Below are 12,681 nucleotides of genomic sequence, written 5' to 3'. Positions count from 1 at the left end.
ATGTAACCTTTATTTAATCTACTTACAATTGATTAACTGGTGTCAAGGTTTCTGTAATCAAGCAGACAACACCTCTGGCTCCGGTAGTCTGGTTCGCGGCCGCCCCACTAACCGTAGCCCAGGTCCGGATGGCTTTGGCCCCGGCTTCTACCGTAAGTTCTGGCCAATCCTCAAAAACAAAGTCACGGATCTCTTCCACGGCTTCTACAATCACTCCGTGGATATCTCCTGTCTTAACAGGGCTCTCATTGTCCTCCTTCCAAAAACACCAGCTTCACCCACCCCGGACGCTTTCAGACCAATCTCCCTCCAAAACTGTCCAACTAAAGCTATTGCCAAGCTTTTAGTCAACAGGCTTAAACCTGTCATCCCCTTGCTTGTTCACCCTGACCAAACTGGCTTCCTCTCAGGCCGCACTATCTTAGAAAATTTTCTCTATGCGGCGGACATCCTCCATGTTTGCGCTAGGAAACAGAGCCCCACTATGATTATCAAACTTGACTTCTCCAAAGCCTTCGACTCGGTTTGTTGGTCCTCTCTTCTTGGTATTCTCTAAGCCAGGGGGTTTTCGACCAAATGGATTAGCTGGATTAATACACTACTCAGCTCCCGCAAAACAACTGTTCTTTTAAACGGCGTTCCAGGACCCTGGATCCAGTGCAAAAATGGCCTAAGACAAGGAGACCCCCTCTCTCCTTTCCTTTTCTTAATTGTTGCAGATGTCCTCCAACGAATGATCATTGAGGCTTCTAACCAAACCTAATCTCTCACCCTATCTCGCCCCACCTCCCCTTCCCTGTCCTTCAGTACGCCGACGACACTTTGATCATTCTAAAAGCAGAGCCCGTGGCCGCCCAAAATCTCAAAAAAATCCTAGATGACTTTTCGGCTGCAACTGGCCTCTCTATTAACTTCTCCAAAACTACCTTTGTTCCCCTCAATATTGAACCCGATCTAGCAGCCCAGTTGGCCTCAACCCTTGGGACCTCTATGTCCTCTTTTCCGCAAAAATACCTTGGTCTACCACTCTCCCCACACAAACTACCTCCGTCCGCTTTCCAGCCAGTAATCGATCGCTGTGATGTCTACCTTTCTGGTTGGCGTGCTCTCCTTCTCTCTCATGGTGGTCGCCTCATTCTGTTAACTGCGGTCCTCAATAGTCTTCCCACTTATTTCATGATGTGCTTCTCACTACCAAAAAGCGTTCTCGAGGATATTGACAAACATCGTCGGATTTTTTTCTTGTCTAATGATGAATCCTTCTCAGGGGCTGATACGTCTCCAACGTATCCATAATTTTTGATTGTTCCATGCTATTATATTACCCATTTTGGATGTTTATGGGCTTTACTTTACACTTTTATATCATTTTTGGGACTAACCTACTAACCGGAGGCCCAGCCCGTATTGCTGTTTTTTTTGCCTATTTCAGTGTTTCGAAGAAAAGGAATATCAAACGGAGTCCAAACGGAGTGAAACCTTCAGGAGCGTGATTTTTGGAACAAACGTGATCCAGAGGACTTGGAGTGCAAGTCAAGAAACAATCGAGGAAGCCACGAGACTTGGAAATATGCCCTAGAGGCAATAATAAAATGATTATTATTATATTTCCTTGTTCATGATAATTGTCTATTATTCATGCTATAATTGTGTTATCCACAAATCGTAATACATGTGTGAATACATAGACCACAACATGTCCCTAGTGAGCCTCTAGTTGACTAGCTCGTTGATCAACTGATAGCCATGGTTTCCTGACTATGGACATTGGATGTCATTGATAACGGGACCACATCATTAGGAGAATGATGTGATGGACAAGACCCAATCCTAAGCTTAGCACAAGATCGTGTAGTTCGTTTGCTAGAGTTTTTCCAATGTCAAGTATCTTTTCCTTAGACCATGAGATCGTGTAACTCCCAGATACCGTACGAGTGCTTTGGGTGTACCAAACGTCACAACGTAACTGGGTGACTATAAAGGTATACTACGGGTATCCCCAAAAGTATCTGTTGGGTTGACACGGATCGAGACTGGGATTTGTCACTCCGTATGACGGAGAGGTATCTCTGGGCCCACTCGGTAATGCATCATCATAATGAGCTCAATGTGACCAAGCGCTTGGTCACGGGATCATGCATTATGGTACGAGTAAAGTGACTTGCCGGTAACGAGATTGAACAAGGTATTGGGATACCGACGATTGAACCTCGGGCAAGTAACGTACCGACTAACAAAGGGAATTGTATACGGGATTACTCGAATCCTCGACATCGTGGTTCATCCGATGAGATCATTGTGGAACATGTGGGAGCCAACATGGGTATCCAGATCCCGCTGTTGGTTATTGGCTGGAGAGCTGTCTCGGTCATGTCTACGTGATTCCCGAACCCGTAGGGTCTACACACTTAAGGTTCGGTGACGCTAGGGTTATAGAGATATTAGTATGCGGAAACCCGAAAGTTGTTCGGAGTCCCGGATGAGATCCCGGACTTCACGAGGAGTTCCAGAATGGTCCGGAGGTAAAGAATTCTATATAGGAAGTCCAGTTTCGGCCACCAGGAAAGTTTCGGGGGTCACCGGTTTTGTACTGGGACCACCGGAAGGGTCCCGGGGGTCCACCGGGTGGGGCCACCTATCCCGGAGGGCCACGAGGGATGAAAGGGGAAGGAAACCAGCCCCTGGTGAGCTGGTGCACCCCCCCTTTGGGCCTCCCCTGCGCCTAGGGTTGGAAACCCTAGGGGTGGGGGGCGCCCCACTTGACTTGGGGGGCAAGTCCCCCCACCTAGGCCGCTGCCCCCCTTGGAGATGGGATCTCCAGGACCGGTGCACCCCCTAGGTCCCCTATATAAAGAGGGGGGGAGGGAGGGCAGCCGCACCCTAGTCCCTGGCGCCTCCCTCTCCCCCGTACCACCTCTCCCTCTTGCTGAGCTTGGCGAAGCCCTGCCAAGATCACCGCTGCTTCCACCACCATGCCGTCGTGCTGCTGGATCTCCATCAACCTCTCCTTCCCCCTTTCTGGATCAAGAAGGAGGAGACGTCTTCCCCAACTGTACGTGTGTTGAACGCGGAGGTGCTGTTCTCTTGAACGCTTCCGCTCGCGATCTACAAGGGTATGTAGATGCACTCCCCTCTCTCGTTGCTAGATGAACTCCATAGGTTGATCTTGGTGAAGTGTAGAAATTTTTTATTTTCTGCAACATTCCCCAACAGTGGCATCATGAGCTAGGTCTATGCGTAGTTTCTATGCACGAGTAGAACACAAATTTGTTGTGGGCGTAGATGTTGTCAATTTTCTTGCCACTACTAGTCTTATCTTGTTTCGGCGGCATCGTGAGATGAAGCGTCCCGGACCGACCTTACACGTACGCCTACGTGAGACAGGTTCCACCGACTGACATGCACTAGTTGCATAAGGTGGCTAGCGGGTGTCTGTCTCTCCCACTTTAGTCGGATCGGATTCGATGAAAAGGGTCTCATGAAGGGTAAATAGAAATTGGCATATCACATTGTGGCTTTCACGTAGGTAAGAAAACGTTCTTGATAGAACCCTATTGCAGCCACGTAAAAACATGCAACAACAATTAGAGGACGTCTAACTTGTTTTTGCAGCATTTGCTATGTGATGTGATATGGCCAAAAGTTGTGATGAATGATATATATGTGATGTATGAGATCATGTTCTTGTAATAGGAATCATGACTTGCATGTCGATGAGTATGACAACCGGCAGTAGCCATAGGAGTTGTCTTAATTATTGTATGACCTGCGTGTCAATGATTAAATGCCATGTGATTACTTTACTTTATTGCTAAACCGTTAGCCTTAGTAGTAGAAGTATTAGTTGGCGAGCAACTTCATGGAGACACGATGATGGAGATCATGGTGTCATGCCGGTGACGAAGATGATCATGGCGCCCCGAAGATGGATATCAAAGGAGCAATATGATATTGGCCTTATCATGTCACTATTTGATTGCATGTGATGTTTATCATGTTTTTGCATCTTATTTGCTTAGAACGACGGTAGTAAATAAGATGATCCCTCATAATAATATCAAGAAAGTGTTCCCCCTAACTGTGCGCCGTTGGGAAAGTTCGTTGTTTCGAAGCACCACGTGATGATCGGGTGTGATAGATTCCAAAATCCACATACAACGGGTGTAAGATAGATTTACACATGCAAAACACTTAGGTTAACTTGACGATCCTAGCATGTACAGACATGGCCCCGGAACACAAGAGACCGAAAGGTCGAACATGAGTCGTATGGAAGATACGATCAACATGGGGATGTTCACCGATGATGACTAGTCCGTCTCACGTGATGATCGGACACGACCTAGTTGACTCGGATCATGTATCACCTAGATGACTAGAGGGATGTCTAATCTGAGTGGGAGTTCATTAAATAATTTGATTAGATGAACTTAATTATCATGAACTTAGTCTAAAAACCTTTGAAAAATGTCTTGTAGATCAAATGGCCAACGCTCATGTCAACCTCAACTTCAACGCGTTCCTAGAGAAAACCAAGCTAAAAGATGATGGCAACAACTATACAGACTGGGTCCGGAACCTGAGGATCATCTGCATAGCTGCCAAGAAAGCATATGTCCTAGAAGCACCCATCCCAGAGAACCAAGACGTTATGAACGCTTGGCAGTCACGTGCTGATGATTACTCCCTCGTTCAGTGCGGCTAGCTTTACAGCTTAGAATCGGGGCTCCAAAAGCGTTTTGAGCAACACAGAGCATATGAGATGTTCGAAGAGCTGAAAATGGTTTTTCAAGCTCATGCCCTGGTCGAGAGATATGAATTCTCCGACAAGTTCTACAGTTGTAAGATGGAGGAAAATAGTTCTGTCAGTGAGCACATACTCAAAATGTCTGGGTTGAACAACCGCTTGTCCCAGCTGGACATTAACCTCCCGGACGAGGCGGTCATTGACAGAATCCTTCAGTCGCTCCCACCTAGCTACAAGAGCTTTGTGATGAAGTACAATATGCAGGGGATGGTGAAAACTATTCCTGAAGTATTTTCAATGCTGAAATCAGCGGAGGTGGAAATCAAAAAGGAACATCAAGTGTTGATGGTCAATAAAACAACTAAGTTCAAGAAGGGCATGAGTAAGAAGAACTTCAAGAAGGACAGAAAGGAAGTTGCCGCGCCCGGTAAACCAGTTGCCGGGTAGAAGCCAAAGAATGGACCCAAGCCTGAGAGTGAGTGCTTTTATTGCAAAGGGGAGGGTCACTGGAAGCGGAGCTGCCCCAAATACTTAGCGGACAAGAAGGCTGGCAACACTAAAGGTATATGTGATATACATGTAATTGATGTGTACCTTACCAGTACTCGTAGTAGCTCCTGGGTATTTGATACCGGTGCGGTTGCTCATATTTTTAACTCAAAACAGGAGCTGCGGAATAAGCGGAGACTGGCGAAGGACGAGGTGACGATGTGCGTCGGGAATAGTTCAAAGGTCGATGTGATCGCCGTCGGCATGCTACCTCTACATTTACCTGCGGGATTAGTTTTAAACCTCAATAATTGTTATTTAGTGCCAGCTTTGAGCATGAACATTGTATCTGGATCTCGTTTAATACGAGATGACTACTCATTTAAATCCGAGAATAATGGTTGTTCTATTTATATGAGAGATATGTTTTATGGTCATGCCCCGCTGGTCAATGGTTTATTCTTAATGAATCTCGAATGTAATGTTACACATATTCATAGTGTGAATACCAAAAGATGTAAGATTGAGAATGATAGTCCCACATATCTGTGGCACTGCCGCCTTGGTCACATTGATGTCAAACGCATGAAGAAGCTCCATATGGACTTTTGGAGTCCCTTTATTTCGAATCATTTGACACGTGCGAACCATGCCTCATGGGTAAAATGACCAAGACTCCGTTCTCCGGAACAATGGAGCGAGCAACCAACTTATTGGAAATTATACATACTGATGTGTGCGGTCCAATGAGCGTTGAGGCTCGCGATGGCTATCGTTATGTTCTCACCCTCACTGATGACTTAAGTAGATATGGGTATGTTTACTTAATGAAACACAAGTCTGAGACCTTTGAAAACTTCAAGGAATTTCAGAATGAGGTAGAGAATCAACGTGACCGAAAAATAAAGTCTTTATGATCAGATCGTGGAGGAGAATATTTAAGTCACGAATTTGGTACGCACTTAAGGAAATATGGAATTGTTTCACAAGTCACGCCGCCTGGAGTACCTCAGCATAACGGTGTGTCCGAACGTTGTAATCGCACTTTATTGGATATGGTGAGGTCTATGATGTCTCTTACCGATTTACCGCTATCATTTTGGGGATACGCTTTAGAGACATCCACAATCACTTTAAATAGGGCACCGTCTAAGTCCGTTGAGACGACACCGTATGAATTATGGTTTGGGCAGAAACCTAAGCTGTCGTTTCTAAAAGTTTGGGGATGCGATGCTTATGTCAAGAAACTTCAACCTGAAAAGCTCGAACCCAAGTCGGAAAAATGTGTCTTCATACGATACCCTAAGGAAACCATTGGGTATACCTTCTACCTTAGATCCAAAGGCAAGATCTTTGTTGCCAAGAATGGGTCCTTTCTGCAGAAAGAGTTTCTCTCCAAAGAAGTAAGTGGGAGGAAAGTAGAACTCGATGAAGTACTACCTCTTGAACCGGAAAGTAGTACAGCTCAGGAAGATGTTCCTGTGGTTCCTACACCGACTGGAGAGGAAATTAATGATGATGATCAAGGTACTTCGGATCAAGTTGCTACTGAACTTCGTAGGTCCACAAGGACACGTTCCAGACCAGAGTGGTATGGCAACCCTGTCCTGGAAATCATGTTGTTAGACAATGGTGAACCTTCGAACTATGAAGAAGCGATGGCGGGCCCAGATTCCAACAAATGGCTTGAAACCATGCAATCCGAGATAGGATCCATGTATAAAACAAAGTATGGACTTTGACAGACTTGCCCGATGATCGGCGAGCGATAGAAAACAAATGGATCTTTAAGAAGAAGACGGACGCGGATGGTAATGTTACCATCTATAAAGCTCAAGTCGTCGCTAAGGGTTATCGACAAGTTCAAGGGGTTGACTATGATGAGACTTTCTCTCCCGTAGCGAAGCTGAAGTCCATCCGAATCATGTTAGCAATTGCCGCATACTATGATTATGAGATATGTCAAATGGACGTTAAAACGGCATTCCTTAACGGCTATCTTAAGGAAGAACTGTATATGATGCAGCCGGAAGGTTTTGTCGATCCTGAGAATGCTAAAAGGTATGCAAACTCCAGCGATCCATTTATGGACTGGTGCAAGCATCTCGGAGTTGGAACATTCGCTTTGATGAGATGATCAAAGCGTTTGGGTTTATGCAGACTTATGGAGAAGCCTGCGTTTACAAGAAAGTGAGTGGGAGCTCTGTAGCATTTCTCATATTATATCTATATGACATACTTTTGATGGGAAATGATATAGAACTTTTGGACAACATTAAGGCCTACTTGAATAAGTGTTTTTCAATGAAGGACCTTGGAGAAGCTGCTTACATATTAGGCATCAAGATCTATAGGGATAGATCGAGACGCCTCATAGGTCTTTCACAAAGCACATACCTAGATAAGATATTGAAGAAGTTCAATATGGATCAGTCCAAGAAGGGGTTCTTGCCTGTATTGCAAGGTGTGAAATTGAGCTCGGCTCAATGCCCGACCACGGCAGAAGATAGAGAAAAGATGAGTGTCATCCCCTATGCCTCGGCCATAGGGTCTATTATGTATGCCATGCTGTGTACCAGACCTGATATAAACCTTGCCGTAAGTTTGGTAGGAAGGTACCAAAGTAATCCCGGCATGGAACACTTGGCAGCGGTCAAGAATATCCTAAAGTACCTGAAAAGGACTAAGGATATGTTTCTCGTTTATGGAGGTGACGAAGAGCTCGTCGTAAAGGGTTACGTCGATGCTAGCTTTGACACAGATCTGGATGACTCTAAGTCACAAACTGGATACGTATATATTTTGAATGGTGGGGCAGTAAGCTGGTGCAGTTGCAAGCAAAGCGTCGTGGCGGGATCTACATGTGAAGCGGAGTACATGGCAGCCTCGGAGGTAGCGCATGAAGCAATATGGATGAAGGAGTTCATCACCGACCTAGGAGTCATACCCAATGCGTCGGCGTCGGCCACTCTCTTCTGTGACAACACTGGAGCTATTGCCCTTGCCAAGGAGCCCAGGTTTCACAAGAAGTCCAGGCACATCAAGCGACGCTTCAACTCCATTCGTGAAAATGTTCAAGATGGAGACATAGATATTTGCAAAGTACATACGGATCTGAATGTCGCAGATCTGTTGACTAAACCTCTTCCGCGAGCAAAACATGATCAACACCAGAACTCTATGGGTGTTCGATTCATCACAATGTAACTAGATTATTGACTCTAGTGCAAGTGGGAGACTGTTGGAAACATGCCCTAGAGGCAATAATAAAATGATTATTATTATATTTCCTTGTTCATGATAATTGTCTATTATTCATGCTATAATTGTGTTATCCTGAAATCGTAATACATGTGTGAATACATAGACCAAAACATGTCCCTAGTGAGCCCCTAGTTGACTAGCTCGTTGATCAACTGATAGTCATGGTTTCCTGACTATGGACATTGGATGTCATTGATAACGGGATCACATCATTAGGAGAATTATGTGATGGACAAGACCCAATCCTAAGCTTAGCACAAGATCGTGTAGTTCGTTTGCTAGAGCTTTTCCAATGTCAAGTATCTTTTCCTTAGACCATGAGATCGTGTAACTCCCGGAAACCGTAGGAGTGCTTTGGGTGTACCAAACGTCACAAGGTAATTGGGTGACTATAAAGGTATACTACGGGTATCCCTGAAAGTATCTGTTGGGTTCACACAGATCAAGACTGGGATTTGTCACTCCGTATGACGGAGAGGTATCTTTGGGCCCACTCGGTAATGCATCATCATAATGAGCTCAATGTGACCAAGTGCTTGGTCACGGGATCATGCATTACGGTACGAGTAAAGTAACTTGCCAGTAATGAGATTGAACGAGGTATTGGGATACCGACGATCGAATCTCAGGCAAGTAACGTACCGACTAACAAAGGGAATTGTATACGGGATTACTCGAATCCTCGACATCGTGGTTCATCCGTTGAGATCATCATGGAATATGTGGGAGCCAACATGGGTATCCAGATCCCGCTGTTGGTTATTGGCTGGAGAGCTGTCTCGGTCATGTCTACGTGATTCCCGAACCCGTAGGGTCTACACACTTAAGGTTCGGTGACACTAGGGTTATAGAGATATTAGTATGCGGAAACCCGAAAGTTGTTTGGAGTCCCGGATGAGATCCCGAACGTCACGAGGAGTCCCGGAATGGTCCGGAGGTAAAGAATTCTATATAGGAAGTCCAGTTTCGGCCACCGGGAAAGTTTCAGGGGTCACCGGTATTGTACTGGGACCACCGGAAGGGTCCCGGGGGTCCACCGGGTGGGGCCACCTATCCCGGAGGTCCACGAGGGCTGAAAGGGGAAGGGAACCAGCCCCTGGTGGGCTGGTGCGCCCCCCTTTGGGCCTCCCCTGCGCCTAGGGTTGGAAACCCTAGGGGTGGGGGCGCCCCACTTGACTTGGCGGGCAAGTCCCCCCCCCCTAGGCCGCCGCCCCCCCTTGGAGATGGGATCTCCAGGACCGGCGCACCCCCCTAGGTCCCCTATATAAAGAGGGGGGAGGGAGGGCAGCGGCACCCTAGTCCCTGGCGCCTCCCTCTCCCCCGTACCACCTCTCCCTCTTGCTGAGCATGGCGAAGCCCTGCAGAGATCACCGCTGCTTCCACCACCACGCCGTCGTGCTGCTGGATCTCCATCAACCTCTCCTTCCCCCTTGCTGGATCAAGAAGGAGGAGACGTCTTCCCCAACCATGTGTGTGTTGAACGCGGAGGTGTTGTCCGTTCAGCACTAGGATCTTCGATTATTTGGATCACGACGAGAACGACTCCCTCATCCCCGTTCTCTTGAACGCTTCCGCTCGCGATCTACAAGGGTATGTAGATGCACTCCCCTCTCTCGTTGCTAGATGAACTCCATAGATTGATCTTGGTGAAGCGTAGAAATTTTTTATTTTCTGCAACGTTCCCCAACAGCGCCCCCTATCTCGTGGGCCCCTCGGGCTTCCACCGACGTACTTATTCCTCCTATATATACCCATGTACCCCGAAACCATCAAGGGAGCCACGGAAAAACTATTTCCGCCACAATAACCTTCTGTATCCGCGAGATCCCATCTCGGACCCGTCGCCGGCGCTCTGCCGGAGGGGGAATCCACCATGGAGGGCCTCTACATCAACTCCAAGGCCTCTCCGATGAGTTGTGAGTAGTTTACCATAGACCTTTGGGTCCATAATTATTTGCTAGATGGCTTCTTCTCTCTCTTTGAATCTCAATACCATGTTCTCCTTCCTCTCCTTGGAGATCTATATGATGTAACTCTTTTTGCGGTGTGTTTGTCGAGATCCGATGAATTGTGGGTTTATGATCAAGTTTATCTATGAGAAATATTTGAATCTCCTCTGAATTCTTTTATGTATGATTGAGTTATCTTTGCAAGTCTCTTCGAATTATCAGTTTGGTTTGGCCTAGTAGATTGATCTTTCTTGCCATGGGAGAAGTGCTTAGCTTTGGGTTCAATCTTGCAGTGTCCTTTCCGAGTGATAGCAGGGGCAACAAGGCACGTATTGTATTGTTGCCATCGAGGATAAAAAGATGGGGTTTATATCATATTGCATAAGTTTATCCCTCTACATCATGTCATCTTTCTTAAAGCGTTACTCTGTTCTTATGAACTTAATACTCTAGATGCATACTGGATAGGGTCGATGTGTGGAGTAATAGTAGTAGATGCAGGCAGGAGTCGGTCTACTTGTCATGGAAGTGATGCCTATATACATGATCATGCCTAGATAATCTCATAATTATTCACTTTTCTATCAATTGCTCGACAGTAATTTTTCACCCACCGTAATACTTATGATATCTTGAGAGAAGCCCCTAGTGAAACCTATGGCCCCCGGGTCTATATTTTATCATATAAGCTTTCAATCTACTTTTATTTGCATCTTTACTTTTCCAATCTATATCATAAAATACCAAAAATATATTTACCTTATCATATTATCTCTATCAGATCTCACTTTCGCAAGTGGCCGTGAAGGGATTGACAACCCCTTTATCGCGTTGGTTGCGAGTTTTTTGTTTGTTTGTGTAGGTGCATGGGACTTGTGAGGAGCCTTCTACTAGATTGATACCTTGGTTCTCAAAAACTGTGGGAAACACTTGCGCTACTTCCCGCATCACCCTTTCCTCTTCAAGGAAAACCAACGCAAGCTCAAGACGTAGCAAGAAGGATTTCTGGCGCCGTTGCCGTGGAGGTCTTCGCTCAACTCAAGACATACCAAGTACCAATCACAAACTCATCTCCCTCGCATTTACATTATTTGCCATTTGCCTCTCGTTTTCCTCTCCCCCACTTTACCCTTTCCTCTTCAAGGAAAATCAACGCAAGCTCAAGACGTACTAGGGGCTAATGCCTAGTAGCGTGGGATCTGGTGTGCATGCCAAAGCTTGCAGGTGGTCTAGGTGTTAAAAACTTACAAGCACAATTTTTTTCCTTATGTTGAAATTTGCTTTCAAATTCCTCCACTCCCCTCTTTTGCCTTGGAAGGATTGGATTTTAAACCACTCCCCCCTCCACATGGGTCTAGGTAGAAATGCTTCCTTCCTTGGCAAAGCTATTTTTAAACACCTACACACACTCCGTGAGATTTCACAGGTCACTGTTGGAAATGGCTCCTCCACCTTTTTCTGGCTTGACCGATGGCTCCTGCCAGAACCACACTTTGTTGCCTTTCCTGCTTTGTTTACTCACCATACCAAGCCAAATGCTCTTGTGCAAAATATAATGATGGATAGGACTGACCTGGTCTTGCGTAGCCGACTAACCTTAACCGCTACCAATGAACTTGCTGCCTTGAGATCTTTGTTGCAGGGAGTGTGCCTTACAGGAGTACCCGACGACATGTCTTTGATCAATGGTGCCGCTTTCACCACCAAGGGCGCCTATGATGCTCTTGCTTCGCAGCTTTCGAATCCATCCCTTGCTCACATATGGGATTCTCGTGTTCCTAGTAGGGTCCGAGTGTTTGGATGGCTCTTCTATATGGACAGATTAAACACGCGGGTAAACCTTCATCGCAAGACCATCATCGACTCCATCATATCCATGTTGCAGCGCCACACCTGAAGACCGTGCCCATCTCTTCTTCACATGCCCTTCAGCGACATCCATTTGGGGAGCCATTGGGCTGCTTCCCTGCCATTCTCCTCTGTCCAATATTTGGAATGCGCCGGCTATGCATGGCCTACCTCAGTCTTCCTGGCCTTTCATTTTGCTTCTCATTTTATGGAAAATTTTGGACGCTCGCAACGACAAAACTTTTAGGAATTTGTCTCCTTTGCCATGTAACGTAATTAGGGCTATCATCTCGGACCTCACTCTTTGGTCTCACCGCCTTAAAAAGGCGGATAGAAAAATCCACGCCGGATTGTGGCGGGATTTTTTCTCCTCTCGTCTCCACT

Source organism: Triticum aestivum, chromosome 7B (genome assembly GCF_018294505.1).
Source record: "Triticum aestivum cultivar Chinese Spring chromosome 7B, IWGSC CS RefSeq v2.1, whole genome shotgun sequence".
NCBI classification, from domain to species: Eukaryota; Viridiplantae; Streptophyta; class Magnoliopsida; order Poales; family Poaceae; genus Triticum; species Triticum aestivum.
The sequence above is the reverse complement of the archived record's forward strand: the minus strand, read 5'-3'. Positions refer to the sequence as shown.